The sequence below is a fragment of the Microtus oregoni genome, unplaced genomic scaffold (assembly GCF_018167655.1).
Source record: "Microtus oregoni isolate MIOR12 unplaced genomic scaffold, Mior012 000032F_ref0000030, whole genome shotgun sequence".
NCBI lineage: Eukaryota > Metazoa > Chordata > Mammalia > Rodentia > Cricetidae > Microtus > Microtus oregoni.
The window spans coordinates 14,551,286-14,568,217 of NW_024543091.1; the positions used below are offsets into that span (position 1 = coordinate 14,551,286).

At 39.3% G+C, this 16,932-nt stretch overlaps 1 protein-coding gene and 1 non-coding gene across 3 annotated transcripts in view; one reads left to right on the forward strand and one right to left on the reverse strand.

Moving 5' to 3' along the window:
* Nucleotides 1–16,932, reverse strand: part of Rfx7 (regulatory factor X7) — an 84,512-nt gene that overhangs the window by 39,504 nt on the left and 28,076 nt on the right. The gene's annotated exons all lie outside the window — the stretch shown is intronic.
* Nucleotides 7,201–7,308, forward strand: LOC121466253. The gene has a single exon (XR_005976736.1). It is a non-coding gene; the product is annotated as a U6 spliceosomal RNA (small nuclear RNA).

The window sequence follows — 16,932 nt, forward strand, 5'->3', positions numbered from 1 at the left end:
AGAACAATTATAAGAGCCAGAGGTGATGGATGACTCCAAATATAATAGGACTGATGCACACATGATTCAGAGACTGTGGCAGAATGCACAGGGCCTGCGCAGACAGGTTCAAGTCAGATGGAGTCCCAGTACTGAGAGGAAGGAGTGGACATGGGCTATTACCTCTAACCAAAAAGTTATCGCAACTGATAGCCACCAGCAAAGGGAAAAATTAGTTTTTGCCAATGGAGTGTCACTGGGTATATTAACTACACTCCAGTGCAGGCCCTGGTGTTCAGAAGTAGTTGGTCAACACAAAACAGACTTAATGGTATTTTTATAAACTTGTTTTACTTGTCTTTTTGCTTGTTTCTTTTGATGGGGTAGGCCACAGTGATATAGACCTTTAATTCTAGAACTGGGGAGATGGAGGCTGAAGGATCAGCAGTGGAAAGTTAGCTTTGGCTGCATATCATTTGAGGCTACAAAGCCTCATTTTTTTAAAGGTGATTTGGGAGGCTGGAGAGATGGTTAAATAGTTAAGAGTGCTTGCTATGCCCAGACCCAAAAAGAGGAACATGGGATGTACTCACTCATATTTGGTTTCTAGTCATAAATAAAGGACATTGAGCTTATAATTCATGTTCCTAGAGAAGCTAAATAAGAAGGTGAATCCAAAGACAAACACATAGGCATCCTCCTGAATATTAACCTTCATCAGGCGATGAAAGGAGACAAAGACAGAGTCCCACATTGGAGCACCGGACAGAAATCTCAAGGTCCAAATCAGGAGCAGAAGGAGAGGGAGCACGAGCAAGGAACTCAGGACCGCGAGGGGTGCACCCACACACTGAGACAATGGGGATGTTCTATCGGGAACTCACCAAGGCCAGCTGGCCTGGGTCTGAAAAAGCATGGGATAAATCTGGACTAGCTGAACATAGCGAACAATGAGGAATACTGAGAACTCAAGAACAATCGCAGTGGGATTTTGATCCTACTGCACATACTGGCTTTGGGGGAGCCTAGGCAGTTTGGATGCTCACCTTACTAGACCTGGATAGAGGTGGGCGGTCCTTGGGCTTCCCACAGGTCAGGGAACCCTGATTGCTCTTCGAGCAGATGAGGGAGGGGGACTTGATCGGGGGAGGGGGAGGGAAATGGGAGGCAGTGGCGGGGAGGAGGCAGAAATCCTTAATAAATAAATAAATTTAAAGAAAAAAAAAAGAGTGCTTGCTATGCAAGCATGAGAACCAGAATTCAGATTCTAGCACTAACATAAAAATCTAGGTATGACCCTGCACAAGCATGAGGACCTATGTAAAGAGTAGGTGTGGTGGTGTGCTTGTAATCCTGATGCTGAAAAGGGGAGACAAAGATCTCGGGGACTCTACTCTGCCCAGTCAGCCTAGTCTAACCAATGAGTCCAAGGTTGGTGAGAGACCTTGTCTCAAAAACAACCAACCAGCCAATCCTCCAGGCTGACCTCTAGCTTCTGAATGTGCAAGAGTACCTGCATGCATGCCCAGCCCAGAGTTCAGAGAAAAAGCAGCTCATAGTAACCAAATCTTGAATGATCCAGGTATCAAAAATAGCAGATAACATTTTTAAAGTTAAGAATTATTGCTGGGCGGTGGAGGCACACGCCTTTAATCCCAATTATTGGGAGGCAGAAGCAGGTGGATCTCTGGGAGTTCGAGGCCAGACTAGTCTAGAGAGCTAGTTCCAGGACAATTAGGGCTGTTACAAAGAGAAATCCCGTCTCAAACAAACAAACAAACAAACAAAAAACACAAAACATAAAAAAAAGAATGCAAACAAGCTCAAGTATGTAAGGAGTAGTCATGATAAATGTGTACACGGAGGTGGTTTAACTGAAAAAATTTAAGGTATAAAAATAAAAAATAAATGGACATTCTAGAACATAAAAAATATGTAATAAAAAACTCATTGGATGACTTTACAGGACAACAAATAGTAAAAGGATCACAAATGGAAAACTGATAGATCTTACTGAACCTAAAGGAAAAATAAACACAAAACCAGGCAGTCTATGTGTGACAGGTGAGGAAAGATGAGACAAAATACATAATAAATAAAGGGTCAGATTTTTAAAATAAACTTTGACAAACAAAACCTCACAGAAGCCTGAAAACTCTCAACCGTACAATTATACACTCATGTCAGCACAGAAGGATGAAAACACAAAAAGCATTCCATGAAAGCTGCCAGAGAAAAGCAATACTACATGCAACAAAAAAGAGGTGGGAATGAGGACTGTCTTCAACACAGTCAACATATTTGTAAAGAAATCAAGGATATTTAGAGAACTAGAAGAATCCTTTAACAACAATATATGATAAACTGAACATCATAAACTGAACATATCTGTATAGAAATCAACTCACCTCATACTATAGGATAATTAAAGCTAGATAAAAATTAAAAATAGCCAGGCAGTGGTGGTGTATGCCTTTAACACTAGCACTCAGGAAGCAGAGGCTCGTGGATCTCTTTGAGTTCTAGGCCAGCCTGGTCTAGAGAGAGAGAGTACCAGGACAGCCAAAACTGTTTCACAGAGAAACCCTGTCTCAAATAAACAAACGAATCTAAAAATAAAAGCTGAAACTATAATGTATTTTTTTTTTTTTTGGTTTTTCGAGACAGGGTTTCTCTGTGGTTTTGGTATAATGTATTTTTTTTTAAAAAAAAAAAACTATAGGAAATGGCTGCAATTTCAAAGACAGAAAACCTTTCATGAGATGTAGGAGTACTAACTATCGAAAGAGAAATGAATTATAAACCAGCTGTGCTGTTATACATCTTTAATGTCAGCACTCAAGAGGTGAAGGCAGGAAGATTAGAAATTCAAGATCATTTTCTAGCTACGTAGTGAGTTCAGGACCAGCCTAGGCTACATGGGGCTTTGGATGCTATAAAAATGAAAAGCAAACTCTATGTGTTGAAAGTATCAATTAAGAGAATATGTGCGAGGCGGGACAGTGATTGTGCATACCTCTAATCCAGCACTTGGGAGGAAGAGGCAGGTGGATCTCACTAGGTTTGAGGTCAGTCGGGTCTACAAAGTGAATCCCAGGACAACCAGGGCTGTTACACAGAGAAACCCTGTCTTGATAAATGTGTGTGTGTGTGTGCGCGCGCGTTCATAAGCATGTGCGGGGGGGGGGGGGGGGGGGGAGAATAAAGATGGGAGGAGGAAGAGGAGGGAGGGAAGGAGAAGGAGACAGTGAAAGAGAGTGAGAGAGATTTATGTGTAGGATAGACAGATGGCTCAGAGGTTAAGAGCACTGACTGTTCTTCTGGAGGTCCAGAGTTCAATTTTCCTAGCAACCACATAATAACTCACATTCATCTGTAATGGGATTTGGTGCCCTCTTCTGGCAGGCCTGTATGCAGACAGGACACTGCACACATAATAAATAAATCTTAAAAAAAAAAAAGAAAAACAAGAACAAAGGAGCCAGGGTGGTGGCGTAAACCTTTAATCCCAGCACTCGGAAGGCAGAGGAAGATGGATCTCTAAGTTTGAGGCCACCTTGATCTACAGAGCTAGTCCAAGGAAAGATTCCAAAGCTACACAGAGAAACCCTGTCTGGAAAAAAAAAAAACCCACAAAAAAAGAGTATGAAGAGTATGTACAGTACCTATCTGACAAAAGATGTCCAGAATATATAAAGAACTCCTGTAGCTCAAAAGTAAAGACAGTTAACCCAATTAATAAATATATTAACAACAGGAATAGAAATTTCATAAATATTATATACAGATGTTCAATAAATACATGAAAAGATAGACCACATAATTAGGCATTCAGGAAAGGAGGGAGACATAATGATATAATAACAGCATACTATCAGAATATAAAAAATTAAAAACACTAAGGGCTGGCAAGATGGTTAAGAGGGTAAGAGGGACACTTGTTGCTTAACCTGATGACCCATATTTAATCCTGGAATCTACAAGGTGGAGGGCGAAACTTCACAAAGTTGTCTTCTGATCTCTCCACCATACATACTCGGGCACATACGCATACACACACATGCAAACATATATCTCACACAGAGAACAAATCAATGTAACAAAAACCAAAAACAAAGTAAAAACTGAAAAAACCAGTATTTTGGTAGGATGTGGAACATTCAACATTCATACATTTCTAGTGGGAATGTAAACACCGAAACCATTTCAGTGGAACTGAAAAGATGGTTAAGATCACTGGCTACTTTTTCAGAAGACCCGGGTTCAATTCCCAGCACCCATATGGTGGCTCACAATCGTCTGTAACTCGGTTTCAGGGGATCCGATCCAATGGCCTCCTGGACTAGATACTGAACAATTTGTGTGTGTGTGTGCGCGCGCGCGCGTATGTGTTCGCATGCAAGTGCCTTTAGTCTCAATCTGAGAATTTCACTCATTTCTTTCAATGCAAACAGAATTTCAAGTCAATAATGATAGTTCAAAGTATCAATAGATACCTACGAACATTAAATGCATCATGATAATACTTATTCTGTATGTTTAGTCACACATATTCAGATATGTCACACTTCTTGAAGTAAAAAAAATCCTCAGGGTCTGGAGAGATGGCTCAGAGGTTAAGAGCATTGCCTGCTCTTCCAAAGGTCCTGAGTTCAATTCCCAGCAACCACATGGTGGCTCACAACCATCTGTAATGGGGTCTGTAATGCCCTCTTCTGGCCTGCAGGCATACACACAGACAGAATATTGTATACATAATAAATAAATAAACATAAAAGAAAATCCACAACTAATCTTATCTTGCAAAATCATGACATATATAACAACTGTGCTGGCTAGTTTTATGTCAACTTGACACAAGCTATACTCATCTAAAAGGAGAGAATCAAGGGAAAAACTCTATTGGGAAAATGCTTCCATAAGATCGGACTCTTTGAAAGTCTGGAGCACATTTTATTAATAAGTTATTGATGGGGAAAGGTGTGAGTGATGGCACCTTAAGCTGGTGGTCCTGGGTTCTATAAGAAAGCCAGGTAGTGCATACTTTTAATCCTACCACTTGGGAGGCAGAGGCAGACCGATCTCCGAGTTCAAAGCCAACATGGTTTACATAATAAGTTTCTGGACAGCCAGGGCTACGTAGAGAAACCTTACTTCCAAAAAACCAAAAACCCAAAAGCCACGTAAGTTTTGGGGGTAAGTCAATAAGCACACTCCCCCATGGCCTCTGCATCAGCTCCTGCCTCTAGGTTCTTGCCCTGTTTGAATTCCTGTCCTGATTTCCTTTTGATGATGAACAGTAGAAGCTTAAGTCAAATAACTACCCACTCCCCCAAACTGCTTTTGACCATGGTGTTTCATTCCAGCAATAGTAACCCTACCTAGGACAACAACAATAACATAGGAAAGAAAAGAAATAAACCACTGCTTTTTAACAAAAAAAAAATCTGATTCTACAGCTACTTTAGAAGGTAACATTAGAATCCAGTTGTTGCTCAGGCTTCAATAGCTGCAGCAGCCTCTGAGAGATAATGACAGGCTTCTTCTGAGAGACCATGAATCTCTAGCTAACAGACTTCTCAAGTGCCAGGATCTTTCACTTGGGGAAGTGAGTTTACATTAAAGATGGCCACACATCCTACTTCTAACCCCTTCCCTGACTTCTGCACGAGAATCAGAGAGCCCAGCTGCAGGCTTGTGCTGTAAAATCATCTCCATCCTCAGAAAGGTGTAAGAAACTCCCACTTAAGCCATAGAGGCCCTAATTTCCTTTCTTAATAGCCCTTGTCATGCTGCTTTCTATCTGTTCAGGGCACTAATAACTCTTTTAATAAACTCCATACCAAAATATCTGTTTCAGTGTCCCTCTAGAACGCCAGTCTGAGATCTTTCACTAGCTATATGTATTTTACTTACATTAACCATTTATGTCCTTCTGAGACAACATCATCCCATAGAGTTTTTCATAAAGACTAAACAAGATGAGATTTAAGTTATATTACAAATATGTAATAGAGGCATATTAAATGCCATTTAATACCACTTAATGTAAGAAAAAGTACATTGAGATTGAATACAACTTTAAAATTTCATTGAATGTTAGATAAAATAAATTTTAATTGAATAAAAGAAAACACTACATAAAACTAAATCTAGTCTAATCTTTTTATTTTCAGTTATTGAAAGAGACTCAAAACATCTGATAATCATACCTCTATTGGGATTTTAATCAAGAACATTTTGTGTCCTAATCTTACGATTCTGGAACTTCTTTTTCCATTAATCCATTATGTATTCCAATGAGTGAGCTGGCAGAAGGGTCTGGCTATACCCCAAGACACTGACACTTTGCTAAGCTTCAACGCTCTTTAGGGTTGGTCCTGCAGAGTCAACTCCAGGTTTCAAGCACAGGAAAATTTATTATGTGCACAGAATATGTTAATATTCACAATAAAAATCATGGAATAAACCAAAAGGTAGAAATGTAAAAACAGCTTTTCTTCTTAAAAGATGAGACTTTTGAGGTTTCAACATCTTTTAAATTTCTAAAAGGCTTCTTGTACTTTTCATTACTGCTTAAATTTTATAATGTATGTAACAACTGAAAACAAACTAAAACTTGGGGTGGAAATGTTAATAAGTAACCCAGAAGGGAAAGAACTATTTCCCCTACTACACAGTGAGGAAAACAGTCACAAAGCCACACAGATTAGTATCTTATGTTGCATCATAAGACAGCTGGATCAGAAATAAGGTGTACCTCTGAACTGAAACAAACAAGACAGCTGGATCAGAAATAAGGTGTACCTCTGAACTGAAACAAGCATGGACACTAAGACAAAATTTGGTGTGATGAACAAGTGAGGTGCTATGTGTAAGTCTTTGAGACTATAAGAGAAGGAAACAAGAATGGGAATGCTGTAGAAGACTGAAGTTAAAATGAGTTTTCTCTATGGTGGCACAATCAGGCAACAACACCTGATGTCCTGCTGATTATAGACTATACCCACATGTAGAGTACTACAAGTACACTTCTCAACAGTGTAGTCAAAAAGATCTTTAAAGATACTTATGGGAGAAGACTCTTTACTAGAACTTACTAGAGTGGTTGAGTGTTTTGTGTCTGAATATCCTGTCCAAAAAACAAAGACATCAATTTCAATATCCAACTGTCATCCACTTTAATCCAAGAGCCACAGTACTTTTAAGAAAATCATTATGGTGCTCACTTCGGCAGCACATATACTAAAATTGGAATGATACAGAGAAGATTAGCATGGCCATTGCGCAAGGATGACATGCAAATTTCATGAAGCGTAAAAATTAAAAACAGAAAAAGGAAAATCATTATGATAGTTAATGTGCAAATTCTCTCCTACAAAGAAGGAAAGCCTGACTTTAAAAATGTTCCAATTTAGATGGGCGCTGGTGGTGCACGCCTTTAATCCCAGCACTTGGGAGACAAAGGCAGGTGGATCTATATGAGTTCAAGGCCAGCCTGGGCTACAGAGTGAGTTCCAGGACAAGCTCCAAAGCTACACAAAGAAACTGTTTCAATTCATAAAGTAGAAAGCTATCTACCGAGATCAAAGAACTAGTCTCAGTGTTCAAACCATTATTTGGAAAAGACTGACAATCTGAGTTCAATTGGCAGCACTATAAAATCAGAATAGTTACCAATAGAAATTTATTAGAGATATTTATGATATTTATATATTATATCATATGGTCATTCATTTTTCTCCCTGTTCTTAGAGCATGATTCTATGAAGAAATGTAATGTCTGATAGTAATTGCTCCATGGGATACTTCAGAGAGAATTGTGGGATAATGATCATTTATTTATAGACCAAAAGTTACATCCCTAGTCAGGAGAGGGAGGGAGGGAGGAAGGGAGGGAGGGAGGGAGGGAGGGAGGGAAGGAGGGAGGGAAGGAAAGAGAGAATGAGAATATGAGAATTTTCCCCAAGGTAAAAAGCCGAGAGAGAAGAGAGAAGATTGAAGAAAGGAGAGAGGGAGAGAGGGAGAGAGGGAAAGAGGGAGAGGGAGAGGGAGAGAGAGAGAGAGAGAGAGAATTTTCCCCAAGGTAAAAAGCCCTCAGAACAAAAGATAATGACCCATCTACAGAGCTATACTATCCATATCATACCTATATTCAAATAAAATGGTTATGGAATACAGGACAAATTAAAAATTTACCTCAAATAATCACTTTACTTTCTGAAAACCAGATAAAAGAACTTTATGAGATCAACTATAAATGAGGATCAAAACCTCACCTGACTCTAAAGCTACCACACTTGAACCTGGGCAATCTTAAGAACACTGTGAGTATCATAGTAAATGCATTAAAGCTAATCAAAGCAAATAAGTAAACAAAAACATATAAAACATTTTCTGGAAGAGGACTGAAATGCCTATTAGAGGATCAATTAAGTCAACAAACAGACAGACAGACAGTGTGTCAAAAAATACTTCTAAAAGATGCTCTCTGATCTTCCAAAATCCTAACACTAGATGTGTGGTGGTATAAATAAATATGGCTCCCATAGGCCCATAGGGACTGGCACTGGTAGGAGGTGTGGCTTTGTTAGAGGAAAAGTGTTACTGGGGGTGGATTTTGAGGTCTCAGATGCTCAAGCCACACCCAGTGTTGTATTCTCTTCTTGCTGCCTACAGATCCAGATGTAGACTCTCAGTTCTTTCTCAAGCACCATGTATGCCTGTATGACACCATGCTTCTCACCATGAGGATAACGGACTCTGAACTGTAAGTCAGCCCCAATTAAATGTTTCCCATTTTAAGAGTTGTGGTCATGGTTTCTCTTTACAACAATAGAAACTCTAAGATAAGACAAAATGATTTTTAAATATGATCAAAGGACAGAGAACAAACAATGAAGCTATAAGCATATAGGCACTATAGGATGCCTATTTGTTTCAGATACTAATCTTTTTTAATAATTTATTTTTATTTTATGTGAACTGGCATTTTGCCTTCATGTATGTCAGTGTGAGAGTGTCAGATCTTTGAGTTATAGACAACTGTAAGTTGTCATGTGGGTGCTGGGAATTGAACCGTAGTTCTCTGGAAGAGCAGTCAGTGCTCTTAACCACTGAGCCATCTCTCCAGCCCTCCCTAGCCCCACCCCCCATATACTAATCTTAAAGTTGTATTTCAGTTCTCTTCTCTGGACTGTGATCTATCATATTACTCATTATTGTCATAAAATTGATCATCAAAACATCAAAATTAAATGTAAACAGTTATTTTCACTTAAGGAAGCTAGCTACCAAATGTTTATAAACTAACACCAATTCTACACATTTCTTTCAGAAAATAGAAGATGGGAGAAACTTTCAAGTTCACTTATAAAGCTAGTATTACCACTATACTTCTGACAGGTGACAGAAATACATACCAACAGAACAGGACAGAAAACAAGTGTGTCTTAGGGTTGATATTGCTGTGAAGAGATATCATGACCATAGCAACTCTAATTAAAGAGAACATTTAATTGGACTGGCTCAGTGATAGTTCTGAGGCTCAGTCCATTATCATCATAGTGAGACATGATGGTGTGCAGGTAGACGTATTGCTGAGAGCCCTACAATCTTGTAGGCAACAACAAGTGGTTTGAGACAATGGGTGTGGCTTGAGCATACATAAGACCTCAAAGTCCACCTCATAGTGACACACTTCCTCCTACAAGACTACACCTACTCAAAAAAGGCTGCACCTCCTAATAGTGCCACTCACTTTGGGGGCTATTTTCTTTCAAACCACCACAAAAAGGGAATAAACCCATTCAACTATGCTCAAGTGATTTCTGACAAAGGTACATATGCAATTAAATAGAGGAAAAAGAGCTTTGTTAACAATGATAATAATGATATAATAATTGATATAAAAATGATATTGTGGGGACTAGAGAGATGGTTCAGTAGTTAAAAGCACTGACTTCTTCCAGAGGAACTGGGTTCAATTTCCAGTACTCACACAAGGCAGCTCAGAACTGTCTGTAATTCTAGTTCCAGGGGATCTAACACTTTCATACACAGACATACATACAGGCATGTAGTGATACTTAATTTCTATTTTAACAAACAAAGCTTGCCTGAAGATCAGAAAGTAAAACATCCCACTGGTCAGCCTTACAGATCAAGCAGCGGTGACACACACCTTTAATCCCAGTAGCCACACTAGTTTGCCACAGAAACTGGGAGGTAGTGGTGCATGCCTCTAATCTCAGTCCTAGAGAGGAATATAAGACAGGAGGAGACAGCTCTCACCAAGTCTCATTCTGAAATTCCTAGAGGCAGGATCACTATTTTAGACTGAGGTAGAGATAAGAGTCAGTGCTTGGCTGTTTTGCTTTTCTGACCTTCAAGTTGAACCGTAGTATCTGTCTCTGGGTTTTTATTAATCATGCAACACAGCAAAACACCAATGCACATAAAATGAAAATAAATAAGGTATCTTTAAAACAAATGATATAGTGGCAACTGGACATCTGCACATTATATAGAGAACCTCATTCTCGTTAGGAAGGCTATCACTAAAATACAAACCAAAACCAGAATACACACAAGGGTGAAGAGGTGCAGAAGATGGAACTCTGTGCAAAGCTGGTGAGGAAAATAAAATAGTGCAACAATACGGGGAGCAATCTAGGAATCCTCAAAATATAAAATAAATGACCACATACCCTAACAGTCCCACTGCTAGAATACATTTTTTAAAGGAGTGGCAATATAAGGAGGTATGGCTTTGTTCAAATAGGTGTGGCCTTGTTGGAGGAAGTGTGTCACTGTGGAGGTAAGCTTTAAGGTCTCAAATATGCTCAAGTCACAGCAGTGAACAGACCATTTCCTGTAGCCTGCATATCAAGATGTATAACTCCCAGTTCCTCCAGCACTATGTCTGCCTGCATGCTGCCATGCTCCATCATGATGGACTGAACTTGAAACTGTAAGCCACTACACCAAATGTTTTCCCTTATAACAGTTGCCAGAGTCATGGTATCTTAGAAACCCTAAGTAAGACATATCCCCATTGCAAGTGACACAAGGACTTAAACAGATACTTATATACCTATTTGCAGAGAATATTACTCATAAGAGAAACAGTAAAAGCAACCTTAATATCTACCAATGGATAAATAAATGAACACAAAATGATATATTTACAGAGTATTATTTAGTCTTAAAAAGCAAGAAATTCTGATACATGCTACAAACACATGAGCCTGACAGAAAGCTGAATTTGAGGGGGCTGGAGAGATGGCTCAGAGGTTAAGAGCATTGCCTGCTCTTCCAAAGGTCCTGAGTTCAATTCCCAGCAACCACATGGTGGCTCACAACCATCTGTGATGAGGTCTGGTGCCCTCTTCTGGCCTTCACGCATACACACAGACAGAATATTGTATACATAATAAATCAATAAATATTTAAAAAAAAAAAAAAAGAAAGCTGAATTTGAAACACACCACTTACCAAAGATCAAAAACTTCATAATTCCGCTTTTTACTTAAGAGTCCCTAAGTGCAATCAAACTCAGGAAAAGTAACTGTGGGCACTGATGGCAGTGGGACAAGAGTATTTTTTGTTTCCTTTGAGATAGGGTCTTACTTTGTAGCCCTGGTTGGTGTGGAACTAACTGTGTAGGCTAAGCTGGTCTTGAGCTTACAAAGGCCTATGCCACCATGCCCAGTTTTAACTATATTTTTTGTTTGTTTGTTTTCGAGACAGGGTTTATTTGTGTAGCTTTGGGGCCTGTCCAGGAACTTGCTCTGTAGACCAGGCTGGCTTTGAACTCACAGAGATTCTCTTGCCTCTGCTTTCTGAGAGTGATTAAAAGCATGTGCCACTACTGCCTGGCTTAACCTAAAACAAAAGTGTAAAATCTCTGAGGGAGAAATATGAGAAAAATCGGATCTAGAGTAAGGCAGTTCTTAGATTTGACATCTAAAAAGGAAAAACTGATAAAGGTCTCTGTTAAGAAGATCACAAAAGCCAGGCACACGCCTTTAATCCCAGCACTCAGGGAGGCAGAGGTAGGAGGATCTCTGTGAGTTCAAGACCAACCTGGCTTACAAAGTGAGTTCCAGGACAGCCAGAGATACACAGAGAAATCCTATCTCGAAAACAAAGAAACAAAAGAATTTAAAAATAAACAAGACCTCAAGTTTCTGGTTCAGCATATAAAAACTAAAAAGTTACCAACTACTCCTCCAACAAGAAAAATAGTCAAAAACCAGCATCTCATCTTAGATCTCCTCTTAGATCTACCAGGGTGAAGTCACACGACAGATCCCAAACTCCTTGAACTTGAGTGACTGACAAGAGAATCACTAACACAAACCCCAGCAGGAAACTTAACTCTGACCAGTGGATTGTTGCAGGCTCAATGTAGAAAGGCTAAGAGATACAAACTGCAGGAGAGCCTTATAATGGAAGGCCAGCCACACTTCCTGAGTTACCTCAGTGAATACTAAAGAAAAATCTTGTGACTCAGGGAGAAAGAGGGGGGGAAAGGTCTATTTTGAAAGATGTTTCTTAACTAGTTCGACTCTCAAAACAAAACTCAGTAAACCCACTGGGGCATTACCTGAGCTGAATGAACCTGAAGAAGAAACTAATTCTGGACTCTTCTAAAGATAATCTGTTGTGGAGTATGTGTGAGGCAGGAAAGGAATGAAAAATAATAACAAAATTTATAGTCCAGTAGGACAGGCTCATTAAAGACTGAAACGGACTTACAGAACACTACAATGCCTCTTCTCCCAAGCACCTACTACTTCAGTGTTAAAGGCCTATTCACAGCAGTTCCTTCTACCCAGTAGAAATAGAAGGGACAAAAATCAGGTTTCATGAACAGGGCAAGTATCAGAATCAAACTGTGATAGGACAAGGATGATGGAACAGATTCTGAAGATCAGATGGCAATGATTAAGATGCTGAAGTGTGTCTTTCTAAGGACGGATGGACAATACAAGCAAGAGATGAATTCTGTAGGATCTCAAGAAGGATAGCTAGAGAGCAAAAGCACTACAACAGAAACCAAGGATTTCTACTTCAACAAGGTTATTGGTAGACCAACAAAATTTGAAGAATGAATCTGAGCTGAGAGACTATCAATTAAAAAAAAAAAACCAAAGCAGAAAAACAGAAGAAAAAAAACCTGACCAAAGTCAAAAGATGAAGAACTGTGATAAAACTAAAACCAACTGACTAACCAACCAACTAACCTGTAGTAATAAGGGCGGCGGGGCTGCGTCCCCAGCACCCCAGCCGCCTGCTCGGCTAGCTTATGCCCGAAATAACAACACACAAACTGTATTCATTTAAACACTGCTTGGCCCATTCTCTTCTAGGCTAATTCTCACATATTAATTTAGCCCATTTCTAATCATCTGTGTATGGCACCCCAAGATGCGCTTACCGGGGAGATTCTAGCCTAGTCCATCCTGGGTCGGAGCTTCATCCCGGGAGCGGGGCATGGCGTCTCTCTCTCAGGCGTCTGCTCCCGAGAGGAGAGCTGTCGAGTCTGACCTCACTTCCTCTTCCTCCCAGCGTTCTGTTCTGTTTACTCCTCCCACCTATCCTCTAACCAATAAAATGGGCCAAGGCAGTTCCTTTATTAGCCAATGACCTTCCTCCACCAAGCCCTAATATCTGCTTAAGTCTAGAAGGGTGGGAAAAAGAGAAATGGGAGGTATCTTTGAAATCATAATGACAAAATGAAAAAATAAAAAAAAAATCTCCCAAATTAATGTCAGATACCAAACCAGAGATCCAAAAAGTCCAGAGAACAGAAAGGAGGGAAAACAATTTCCAAATGAACAACAGACACCAGTAACTCTCCTCATAAATATAACCACAGTATTCTCTGACTTGAGTGGTCAGATAGAAGGGGGAAAAATCCTGACAGAAGTAGGGGCAGAGGGAGGAAAACATATCTACACAGCAGCAAAGTTGAGAATTATATTCAACTACACACGAGACATCACAGAAGCAAGTTCAGAGTACAGGAAAAATACCTAAAGTACTGAGAGGAAAGAACCTCCCAATCTGTAACATTAAACTGAAACAAAATCAAAAAACCTTCAAAACTGAAGGTAGACTATCTTCTCTTCTCATCAAAGCCTGAGAGAGTTAAGGGACAGTAGTTCTGCTTTGCAAGAAATGTTAAAGTAAGGGCTGCAGAGATGGCTCAGCAATTAAGAGTGCCTTGCTACGTATTTTTAGAGGACCTGAGTTCTGTTCCCAGCACTCACACCAGGCAACTCAAATGCCTGCAACTCCTGCTTCAGGGGGTCTGACATCTTTTTGCGGCTTCTCTGGGTACATATGATGGACACACACACAAACAAAAAATAAAAATGAGCCAGGCAGTGGTGGTGCACTCCTTTAACCTCAGCACTCAGGAGGCAGAGGTAGGTGAATCTCTGAGTTCAAGGCCAGCCTGGCCTACAAAAGGAGTTCCAGGACAGCTAGGGCTACACTGAGAAAGCCTGTCTTAAAAATCCAAAAATAAATGAATAAATAAACAAATAAATAGACATGAATGTTAAAGAAAATGACTAGAAGTCTTGCAAAAGTTAGAATTCAGGTCCACAGAAAGGAAGGGAGATCATCAAAGCAGAGAAATGTGATGGTTAAATTACTCACTTTTAACAGATTCAACACATTAGCTTATTCAATATAATCATATATTCAGTTATGCATATGTTTATACAAACATTTCTTATCTCTGCTTCTATATAAATAAGTATAATAAAACAAGGGACTACAAGAAAGAATTCATATGACCTTGCTATTTAAGGCACTTATCAGCATCTGCCCCACAGCTTTTTTTTGAAATTAGGGTCAGGTTAGTTAGGTATACGCACTGAAAACTTGGGAGCAAATATTAAGAAAATGTTTATAAAGTAAGTATACATAATTAGCTAACAAAGGAGACAAAAATAGAATCACAGGACAATGCTCAATTAAGATCCAAAGGGAAGCAATAGAATGGCAGATAAGAACAAAGGCAATGAAGAGTGAGAAATATGCTCAATATTATTCCACATGATCAATAAATGCTGTAAATGTTGGTGGTCCAAATGGACTAGTTTTTAAAAAAATTATCAGAGTAAACAAACAAACAACAACAACAACAAAACAAGATACAAGCACTGTCAAAAAACAAAACAAAAACTTTCCCTTATTTCCAATTTTCTTTCCTGAGCTCTCAGTTATTTGCAATCAACTACAGACTGAAAATGTTAAATGAAAATTTTCAGAATTTGTAAGTTCTGTATTTTAGTAATAGTCCTAATTGTTAATTATTTGCAGTTTAGAAATTAAACTTAATCACAGGTATGTATGTCTAGGATAAAACAGTGAACAACATGGTTTGGGACTCAAGAAGTTCAGCCATCTGGTGGATGATTCATAACACATTTTCCAGTAACAATGTGGGACAGAGAAGATTTGGAAGCAGGCAAAGCTATCAAGAGAGAGAGTAGCATTACATAATAATAAAAGGGCTGAATTTTCCAAAAAGACATATTACCCTATAAGGCACATGAGTCAAACAATACAGTTAAACTCTATAATAAAAAAACTAACAAGGAGAAAAAAACCCACTGTTACAACTAGAGATGTCAACATCCCTCTATCAGAAACTGGCAGAACCAGTTGGAACAAAATCAGGACACACTTGACCCTAATACTATCAATCACCTATAATGGATGTCTGCAGAGTATTTAATCCAACAACTGTCAAGGCACACAAAGAACATTCACCAAGACTACATTCTGGGTTATGAGAGAATGCCTTAACAAATTTTCTCTCATTTTACAATGGCATAAACTGGGGATAAAAAGATAGCTGGAAAATTCGAAATATGTAGAGATAAAGCAAAAGGCTTGTAAACAACATGTGATTTTTTTTTTTTTAAAGAGATCTTGGGGGTTGGAGATATGGCTCACTGGTTGCTCTTCCAGAGGTCCTGAGTTTAGTTCCCAGCAACCACATAGTGGCTCACAACCATCTATAAGAGGATCTGATGCCCTCTTCTGGTGTGCAAGTACATATGTAGGACACTCATACATAAAATATAAATGATTTTTAAAAAAGAGATCGAGAGAAATCTTTTAAATTTATTTTTGAGAATTATTTTATGTATATGAGTGTTTTGATTGCATATATGTATATTCACCATGCCTGATGCCCACAGAGATCAGAAGAAGGCATTGGATCCTCTGAGACTGAAGTTACTAGATAGTTGAGCTGTCAGATGGGTGATGGGAATTGAACCCAGGTCCTCTGTAAGAGCAACTGCTGATACAGCTCTACAACTCCCAGAGAAATCTTAAAATACTTTGAGTTAAATAAAAACGTAATCCATCAAAACCTGTGGGAAGCAATAAAAGCAGTGCTTAAAAAGAAATTATTTCCGAGTATATGTATTAGAAAAGAAAATGCAAAATAAATAACCTAAGCTTTCACCTTACGAAAGCAGGAAAACAAGATGCTACGGTGTGAATGTGCACTGCCTTGGACAGGCTCACTCATGTGTTTGAATACTTGATCCCCACCCAGCTAGTGGTGCTGTTCTGGGAGGTGGAACCCTGTGGGGCAGGGGCATGGTTGGCAGAGAAAGGCTAATGGAGGAAAGCCCTTGAGGATCCCCATCCCATTTTGTTTTTTACACTTCTACTTCTACTAAGGGGGACAGAGTCATTCTTGTCACCACACTTTCTTTGTCATGATGAACTGAGACTTCTTAAAACGATGAACCTAAATGAGTTATTCCTTAAGTTAAAGTGCTCCAAAAAGACAGGTATCAGAAGGCTCAGGGGAAAACATCATGCCACAAATGCTGGTTCACCTGTAATTCTAGCCAAGTAAACAGGAGCCTGGGCATCAGCAGAGTTAGCTGCCTAGCTACAGCAAGCCTG